This window comes from Mus pahari, chromosome 21 (assembly GCF_900095145.1).
Source record: "Mus pahari chromosome 21, PAHARI_EIJ_v1.1, whole genome shotgun sequence".
Taxonomy (NCBI): domain Eukaryota; kingdom Metazoa; phylum Chordata; class Mammalia; order Rodentia; family Muridae; genus Mus; species Mus pahari.
The window spans coordinates 50,592,052-50,600,555 of NC_034610.1; the positions used below are offsets into that span (position 1 = coordinate 50,592,052).

At 41.5% G+C, this 8,504-nt stretch overlaps 1 pseudogene; it reads left to right on the forward strand.

Moving 5' to 3' along the window:
* The first annotated feature begins 779 nt into the window (after positions 1–779).
* On the forward strand, positions 780–1,322 carry LOC110338434 (annotated as a pseudogene).
* Positions 1,323–8,504: the final 7,182 nt, after the last annotated feature.

The window sequence follows — 8,504 nt, forward strand, 5'->3', positions numbered from 1 at the left end:
TTAAACCATAGAGTCTCTGCTCTGCTCCATCAAGGCCCACTGCGCACTCTGCTCATTGTTGGGAACTTCTTTCCCTATCCCACAACCCTGGTGGCTTTAGCAAAGTAGCTGGGGGAGGGGGGTGTTCCCCTTCGGGGCTGCCCCTTCTCCACCCCCTGCCGCGTGGGTCAGAGGCAATGCCAACCCCAGGCCTAGTGGAAAGCGCCTGCCAGTCTCCCCACGCCTGACTAACCAGAGGATAGAGAAATTCTGGTGGGGCTGGGCATCTTTTTCCTCCTCCACTTTCCCCGCCCTCCCCCAAGACCTCCCCCTTTATTTTATTTTGTTTCCCACACATGCATGCATAGTCTCCCTGAAGATTGAAAAAGGGTATTGGATCCCCTGGAGCTGGAATTATAGGCAGTTGTGAACTAACAAGAGGATTCTGGAATGGAAGCCGGGTCCTCTCTACAAGAACATCAAGTGCTCTGAAACTCTGAGTCATCTCTCCAGCCCCAGGGGAGAATAATTAAAGTGGATGTCATTTCCGTTAAGGAGTTGAGAAGGTGGTAATACATTTTCTTTCCTTGTCTGGAGTTTTATTTATTTATTTATTTATTTATGTTGAGAAACATCAAAATAAAAATCTATTACTGCAGTATTGTGCGTCGGCTTTAGCAATTGGAGGGTGGGTAGGCGTTCTCTACGATGCACTAAAAGTTTGTCTTCGTTTGTGTGTGGGGGGGAGGGGGCGGAGGGAAGAGCGGATGGGCGGGAGACGCCTGCGCCAGATGAATCCAACCAGGACGCCCAGTTCCAGCCAATAGTGTCTCTTCCTGAGCAAGAAATTAAAACGCTGGAGGAAGATGGAGAGGAACTTTTTAAGATGCGTGCAAAGCTGTTCCGGTTTGCTTCAGAGAATGACCTCCCAGTATGGAAGGAGCGAGACACTGGAGACATCAGGCTTCTGAAGCACAAGGAGAAAGGGACCATCCACTTTCTCATGAGGAGGGACAAAACCTTGAAGATATGCGCCAACCACTATATCACACCAATGATGGAGTTGAAGCCAAATGCGGGCAGTGACCGAGCCTGGGTCTGGAATACCCATTGCTGGCCAGTGCCCCAAACCTGAGCTGCTCGCCATCCGCTTCCTAAATGCAGAGAATGCACAAAAGTTCAAAACAAAGTTTGGAGAATGCAGGAAAGAAATTGAAGAGAGAGAAAAAAAGAAAGGACCAGGCAAAAATGATAACGCCGAAAAGGTGGCCGAGAAGCTGGAAGCCCTTTCAGTGAGGGAGACCAGAGATGAGGGTGAAGAGAAGTCTGAGGAGAAGCAATGAATCATCCTTTTTCCTTTCCTTTTCTTTTTTAAAATTTGCCCTACCCTTTAAGGTTTGTTTTTATTCTGTTTTGTTTTTACAAGGGACTTTATAAAGAACTGAATTGCAATCTTCAGGTTGGTTTTTTTTGTTTTGTTTTGTTTTGTTTTTTAACTTTTTTTTTTCCTCCAAGTTTTGACACTATTGAACATGACTTCAGAAATCCATTCCCTAGGCATGAAAATGTACTTTCTTTTCCATAGTGGAAACACTTATTTATAGTCATCAAAAATACTAAATAAAAAATGCCTTTGAAAACCTGGGGGAAAAAAGAAGTTTGTCTTCTACCCCTTCAAAGTACTATAGTCTGTATTGCTAGCTGAAGCCTGAGCTCTACAGAGCTTCTGGAATAAAATCCTGACTCAGAGGAGTGCCACATAACCAGAGGACACTGTGCCAGCTCCTTAAGGTACACCCAATAGCACAGTGAGGCTCTAAATTAACAGTAGGCGTATAGCCCGGTTTCGGAGGCTATGAATCAACATCACACATTGGTAGGACCATGCTCTCAGTGGGGGCTCAATGGCTCCACGGAAAGGCTTTTCTTGGCATTTTCCTGTGTTCTGTTGGTAAGTGGCAATACTTAGGACTCCTCAGCCTGTGGTAAAGTGACCCCCACCTCTGCCTTCCTCTTGAAATAACTTCTTCCCGTGTGTCTGCATATCTGTGTTTCTGAATAGCCATTTTCTCTTATAAGGAACCCTGCTATTTTTAGAGTCCTCTAGAGTAACAGAACTGTTAGTTTGAATATGTACTTGTAAGAAATATGAGTCTTTTCTTCTTCTTTTTTTTTTTTTTTTGGTTTTTTGAGACAGGGTTTCTCTGTGTAGCCCTAGCTGTCCTGGAACTCACTTTGTAGACGAGGCTGGCCTCGAACTCAGAAATCCACCTGCCTCTGCCTCCCGAGTGCTGGGATTAAAGGCGTGCGCCACCACGCCCGGCAACATGAGTCTTTTCTATCAAGTACTTAGGACAAGGAATCCAAAGCTTTGGATCTTCTCCACCTTATAAGACTTTAATGCAAATATTTTAATATCCCCATCCAGTAAAACGTCACATCTACTGCATTTCAGGAATCCGATGGCCTGGAGTACTGGCTGTTTTCCCATGGAGTAGTAACCCCCTTTTTCCTTCCTCCTTCATTTCCTGTCCACTCTTTTTAGACTAGCCAATTGAATAAGACCGTGATATCTGCTTCCAGCCAACGGGGAAGACATCACCACTCCCTTAGTTCAAGGGCATTTCCTGTTGTGTGCCCTTCCAGACACATCAGTTTGGGTGGTCGTCTGTTTCTTTGTGACCCCAAACCTGTTTCTAGCAGCTGTGTGTGAAAGTACTACAATCGCTTATGCAAGACAGTCAAAACATTAACAACAGCTATCGTACACCTGAGTGGTTGAAAACCTGGTAGTTGTTCAGCCTACAGAGCTGAGGACACTTCTGCAGTCCCCATCTTGCTTTGAGGGCACGGGGGTTCCCGGAGACCTACTGACCCTCAGTCCCTGGAGAAAGATTGAAAACGTTGGTGATGTCAGAGAAGGAATCGGCAACAGCAACAGCAGCAGCAGCAGCAGCAGCAGCAGCAATGGGTGTGTGCGTGAGCATGTGCTTGTGCGTGTTAGCGCCATGGCAAGAGGCAAGGTCAAATGACTCAGAGACATAATCTCCTTCCGCCAAACCCTTTATTGTCAGAGCAGGTACCGGAAGGCACTGCCGACAGGAAGCATAGGGCTTGTCCAGGTGGCTCTAAACTGTGGCAAAGTGACCTTAAAACCAATTATCATCACACCAGAATTATATCAGGGACCAGTCTAAGATGAACTGCCCTGCCTTTTTTGATGAGATTAAACCATACACACACACACACACACACACACACACACACACACACGCAAACATGCACACTAGGTTGTTTTTCTTTTTTTTTTTTTTCTCTCACTTGAAATCACAGTTTTAATTACCTAACATGAAGTCATCCTGTAGATGTTCAACTCGAAAAAAATTTTTTTTTTTTTTTTTGGTTTTTCGAGACAGGGTTTCTCTGTATAGCCCTAGCTGTCCTGGAACTCACTCTGTAAACCAGGCTGGCCTCGAACTCAGAAATCCGCCTGCCTCTGCCTCCCGAGTGTTAGGATTAAAGGCATGTGCCACCACGCCCGGCCTCAACTCAAAATATTTAATTCCTTTTCATCACTTAGAACATTTTTATTAGTAGTAACTTGATTGTAATGGTCATTAATAAGAAAACTATGATAGAGGGTTTTCAGCTCTCATTTGTAAAATACAGATCAAAATATACAAATTCTTATGATGAAGAAGCTTAAAAGTGTTACTCACACATCAATTTTGCTTTTACTTTTAACATATTCTTTTTAGAAACACAAAAACTCATATATGACTATTGCTTAAAACGGAATACATGCCGGGCGGTGTTGGCGCACACCTTTAATCCCAGCACTTGGGAGGCAGAAGCAGGCAGATTTCTGAGTTTGAGGCCAGCCTGGTCTACAAAGTGAGTTCCAGGACAGCCAGGGCTATACAGAGAAACCCTGTCTCAGAAAAACAAAACAAAACAAAACAAACGAACAAAAAACACAGAACACCTAACTCTGCTGAAATATCTAGAGGAAAGTTGAGTTATTGTCCTGATACGGGTTTAAAATAGGCCTGCTTTGAAACAAAGCTACTCAGTTGTCACTTTGACAGAGAACAGATGTAAGATCTGAATATTCAACAACCAGGAGACAGAAAGAGTAAACTTTTTTTTTTTTGGATTGTTTTGTTTCAGCTAATTATACTAATTAAAATTAGAACTTTCACCATAAAAATTACCTGCAGCTGTATGGCCCTCACTACTAAGATGAGTATACAAAGAAAATACTCCAACATCAGGAATTAATTGTTTGGGACAGACACACCCACACAATCCCCTCACTTCAGAAAGACTGCAGACAGAATAATTAATAAAGTTATTGTGTGCTTTTGAAAGAATAATACCGTGTTTGAAGACAGCGTATTAACCTTGCTGTAAGGTATTGATTATATCTGCCGTAAAGGCAATGGCGGGACAAAGGCAAAGTGTTTTGAATTCTTCCTCTGTTCGCTCTTGCTTGTTTCATTCCGTTTCAATTTACACCTATCTCTGGGAACACTGAAAGTGTGTCAGCCCATGTCAAAGGCACTTTAATTTTCCTACACACTTGGGCAACAGTTTTGTGGTGGTAAATCTCCAACCCAAATATGCCCCAGCAATGACAACACAACTCAGTTAATGTGAATACATGCTCTGCGCCTAGATTGGGCAGATCTACTACTACACTACCATCTTTCCCATCTTACGAGACCTCTTAGAACTTACAGTTTCTCTAGGCCATGTGCTTCTGCTCAGCTTTTCTTCTTCCTCCTCCTCCTCCTCCTCCTTGGAGTCCTCTGCTTCACCTACCCTTTTATCTGCCCAATCATCAGCTCTCCTTTATTTTACAAATTAAGGTGGGAAGCAGGTTTACAGGAAATCACCTGAGTGCTGACTCATTCCTTGTTCTCAACCCCTCATAGGAGAAGGAATTAAAATCAAATATAATTAGCCCCAGGGCTATCCACATTTCCCCTTTTCTGTGCAATTAAAAGACTATTTTATCTCAGATGTAATTGAACATAACTATTACTATTTTGTAATTTATAAAGTATAAGAGACCTAACATCCAGTCCGTCATCTTTGTTAATTAAATAGACCCTCTGTCATCTATCCTTACTTACAAGACTACAGTTCTGCACCTGGCTATGTCTTGGCTTTAGATTGAACGCCATCTGAAAACCATCCTCTCAAACCTGTTCCTCTCAAAGTAAAAAGCCTGGGTTCACTAGGAGACTATGTAGTTTTTCAACCCCATCAGAAATCCAAGAACGACTGATGTTAACTGAAAATATATAGGAAGCCTAACACAGCTTCCAAAAGAGCACCTGGACAGTCCCTTACTTCAACACGTTGGAGCATTGGTCTTCAGCCTACTGGCCAGGGTCATCTGACAGACTTAGAGAAGCAGGAATATTAAGGACTAGCCTACTCTGTCTCGGCAGAATCAAGCTGTCCTAACCTGTAATTGTGTCCTTTCTTTGGACAGTATTATGTCTGTAGATGAAATGAGGCAACTCTTGCCTAGTGGCTGTTTCGCCACAACTGGAGTAACTCAAAGATGCTCAGTTTCTTCTTTGAATCCAAGACAGGGGAAGCTGTCAGAAGCGGAGTAGTCTCAACAACAAATGAATAAATAACATTAAACGGCACATTCTGTGGACTTCTGATGTTTTTGAAAACCAACTATCTATGTGACGTAATCTGGACTGTTCTCTGTTACCTACTGTCAGCCATTTCTGATTAAAATAACTTAAAACACCCTAACGATAAACTCAGAGCCATGAATTTCCTATTTGGGCCTTAACTCACAGGATTAAACATGTGAGATCTGTTTATAATAACAGCAATAGAAGGACTGGGTCCAAGCCCTGTACCTCAAAATGTTTACTATCAAAGACAACCTATAATAACCACACCCATCCCCAACGCTTAGGGAACTGGACGACAATTCTTCATAACTTCTTCAAGCTGAATATGGGCATCGAGATATTTTGAAGGGAGGGGGAAGGGTAGGGAAATGGGAGAGTTGGTTGGCCTTAAGAAGGTCACACCAATGATTGTATTAGTCTCTGATGTCTGTGTCCTGACTGGATCCGGATGAAAAACCAAGAAAATCAGGAGTTCAGGCAGGTCAGTTCAGCCTGTCTGACAATGAAATTCACCAAGGCTGTATATTCTGTAATCTATAAATCTCAAAACAAATTTTTAGTATCATCAGTATAACCTTTTTGTTTGATTCTCTGGAATCTAGTTCTCAGGGGGTCTCCCCTATCAAATCTGATTCTCTGGAATCTAGTTCTCAGGGGGTCTCCCCCATCAAATCTGATCCATATAACTCTGCTAGGTGTAAATACCTTAATCACCTTTTCCAAAAATACAAAGACAAAACTTTTTCCCCAAATCAGATATCCTTCAGCTGGTAGCCAGGAAAACCTGTAGCTTGCCCTCTGTCCCAGAAGAACAATAAAACAACCACAACACTCAAAAATCACACACATTTTAGCCTATTTAGGCCTTTCTAATTTGTCATGTCAGGATATTAACNCAAAATTCCTGTGGAGCCCATGTTAGACAGAATATGAGTCTCCTGCAGACTTTATTATACCATCTTTAAAATGATTCACACTTCTATTTTCCTTTCCTTTCCTCTTTCCTAACCTCTCCTTTCTTTTCCTTTCCTCTTCTCTCCTTTCCTCTTTCCTCTTTCCCCTTTCCTTTCCTTTCCTTTCCTTTCCTTTCCTTTCCTTTCCTTTCCTTTCCTTTCCTTTCCCCCTTTTCTTTCCTTTTCTTTCTATACCTGCTTATAAGAGGCAGCTTGTCAAACCAGGATTTAAACTCAGAATTCCTGCAGAGCCCACACTAGGCAGAAGATGAGTCTCCTGTAAGACTTATTAGAGCAATATATCTTTATACCATCCTTAATGCAATTAATTTAAACTTCCACTAATATCTGCCTATAGGAAGCAGATAGTTTTTAATTGTTAAGCTCTCGGCTTACCATAATCCTGCTATGCCATCCATCTGTTGTGCTCTCTACCAGGAGCCACAGACATTTATTTATACCATCTATCTGTTGTGTTCTCTACACGGAGCCACAGACTTTTCTATTAATTAATACCTGTTCATAGCAGGTGATTATCATTACTCTAGTCAGTGACTAATATTTCCTATCTAGTTCTGAACCTTTATCTCAGGTTAGTTGGATTCAAATTGGCCATGTTGGGCACCATTTTGTTGCGGTAAATCTCCAACCCTAATAATTTGATGCTTTAAAGAACAGATGTGTAAACTAACTCAGAGAGCAATGGGTTAAAACACCCTATCTCAACTAGCTATGAGCTGAATTTGCTGTTTGATTGGTTTTTGTTGTTGTTTGTTTGTTTGTTTTTTTAATAGAAGGAGAAAACATAGATTAGAGCGAGGAAGAAGAGAGAAGAGAGAGAAAGAGAGAGAGAAGGGGGCAGAGAGTCAACAGAGAATGTTATTGTACCTTTTCGTTGCTACCTTTGAGTATTTCCATTGGTTGTCCCATGACTATGCCAAAATATTTCTAAAATTTCAAGTTTTAAGGGAGGACATTTTATGATAAACCTGTCCTCAGCAAAGATTATTGATGCCAGGGTTGAAGAGATGACTCAGTCAATCAGAGTGTTTGCTGCTCTAGCAAAGAACGTGTATGGGTTCAGTTGTTAGCACCGATGGCAGCTCACAACCACCTGTAGCTCCAACTCCTATCCCCTCTTCTGATCTCCATGGGCTCCTGTATGCATGGTGCACACACACACACACACACACACACACACACACACACACACACACACACGCGCGCGCGCGCGCGCAGGGATATACACACACAATAGAATAAGTATTATTTTAAGAGATCACTGGGACCAATAACTACTAGTCAACAAGTTGCGAACATAACCCAGAGTGCCTCACATATGAAATCAAGTTCTCCCAAAGATAACAGAGTGTGACATGAAGGAAAAACAGAAACTATTTGAAGTTTTTATATTGGAAACAAGAAACTTTCAATTGAGTCTGCTGCATCTAAAGTTACAGTGTACTAGCTCATCTTTTACCACACTATTATAGCAAAATCATGATGATATAAAATATATAAATATCGAATGTCTCTATATCCATTGCTATATAACAGGTCTACAGAGTGTGGCTCACAATATTTTTGTGAAAAATAAATTGGATTTCTCATAGATAAAAAAGAATATATAAATTTTGAAACCTTTAGGATTTTTAATGAATAAAGTCGTGACTGTATGATGTACTTCTGTTTTTGCATTGCAGTTGATGGACATTTCATACACCATTTATTAATAATAAAGGTACATTTATGAATCGGATAATAAAACCCCCTTCCTTTTCATGGACATCATTTAAAATCATCTTTGGGTGGTAATCTTGGATGTGCTAACTCATCTTTGCTGAACCATTTCTTTTAAGAACAGAGAGCCTGTAATTGAATTTCCATCATCCACTCTGTCTCTTCA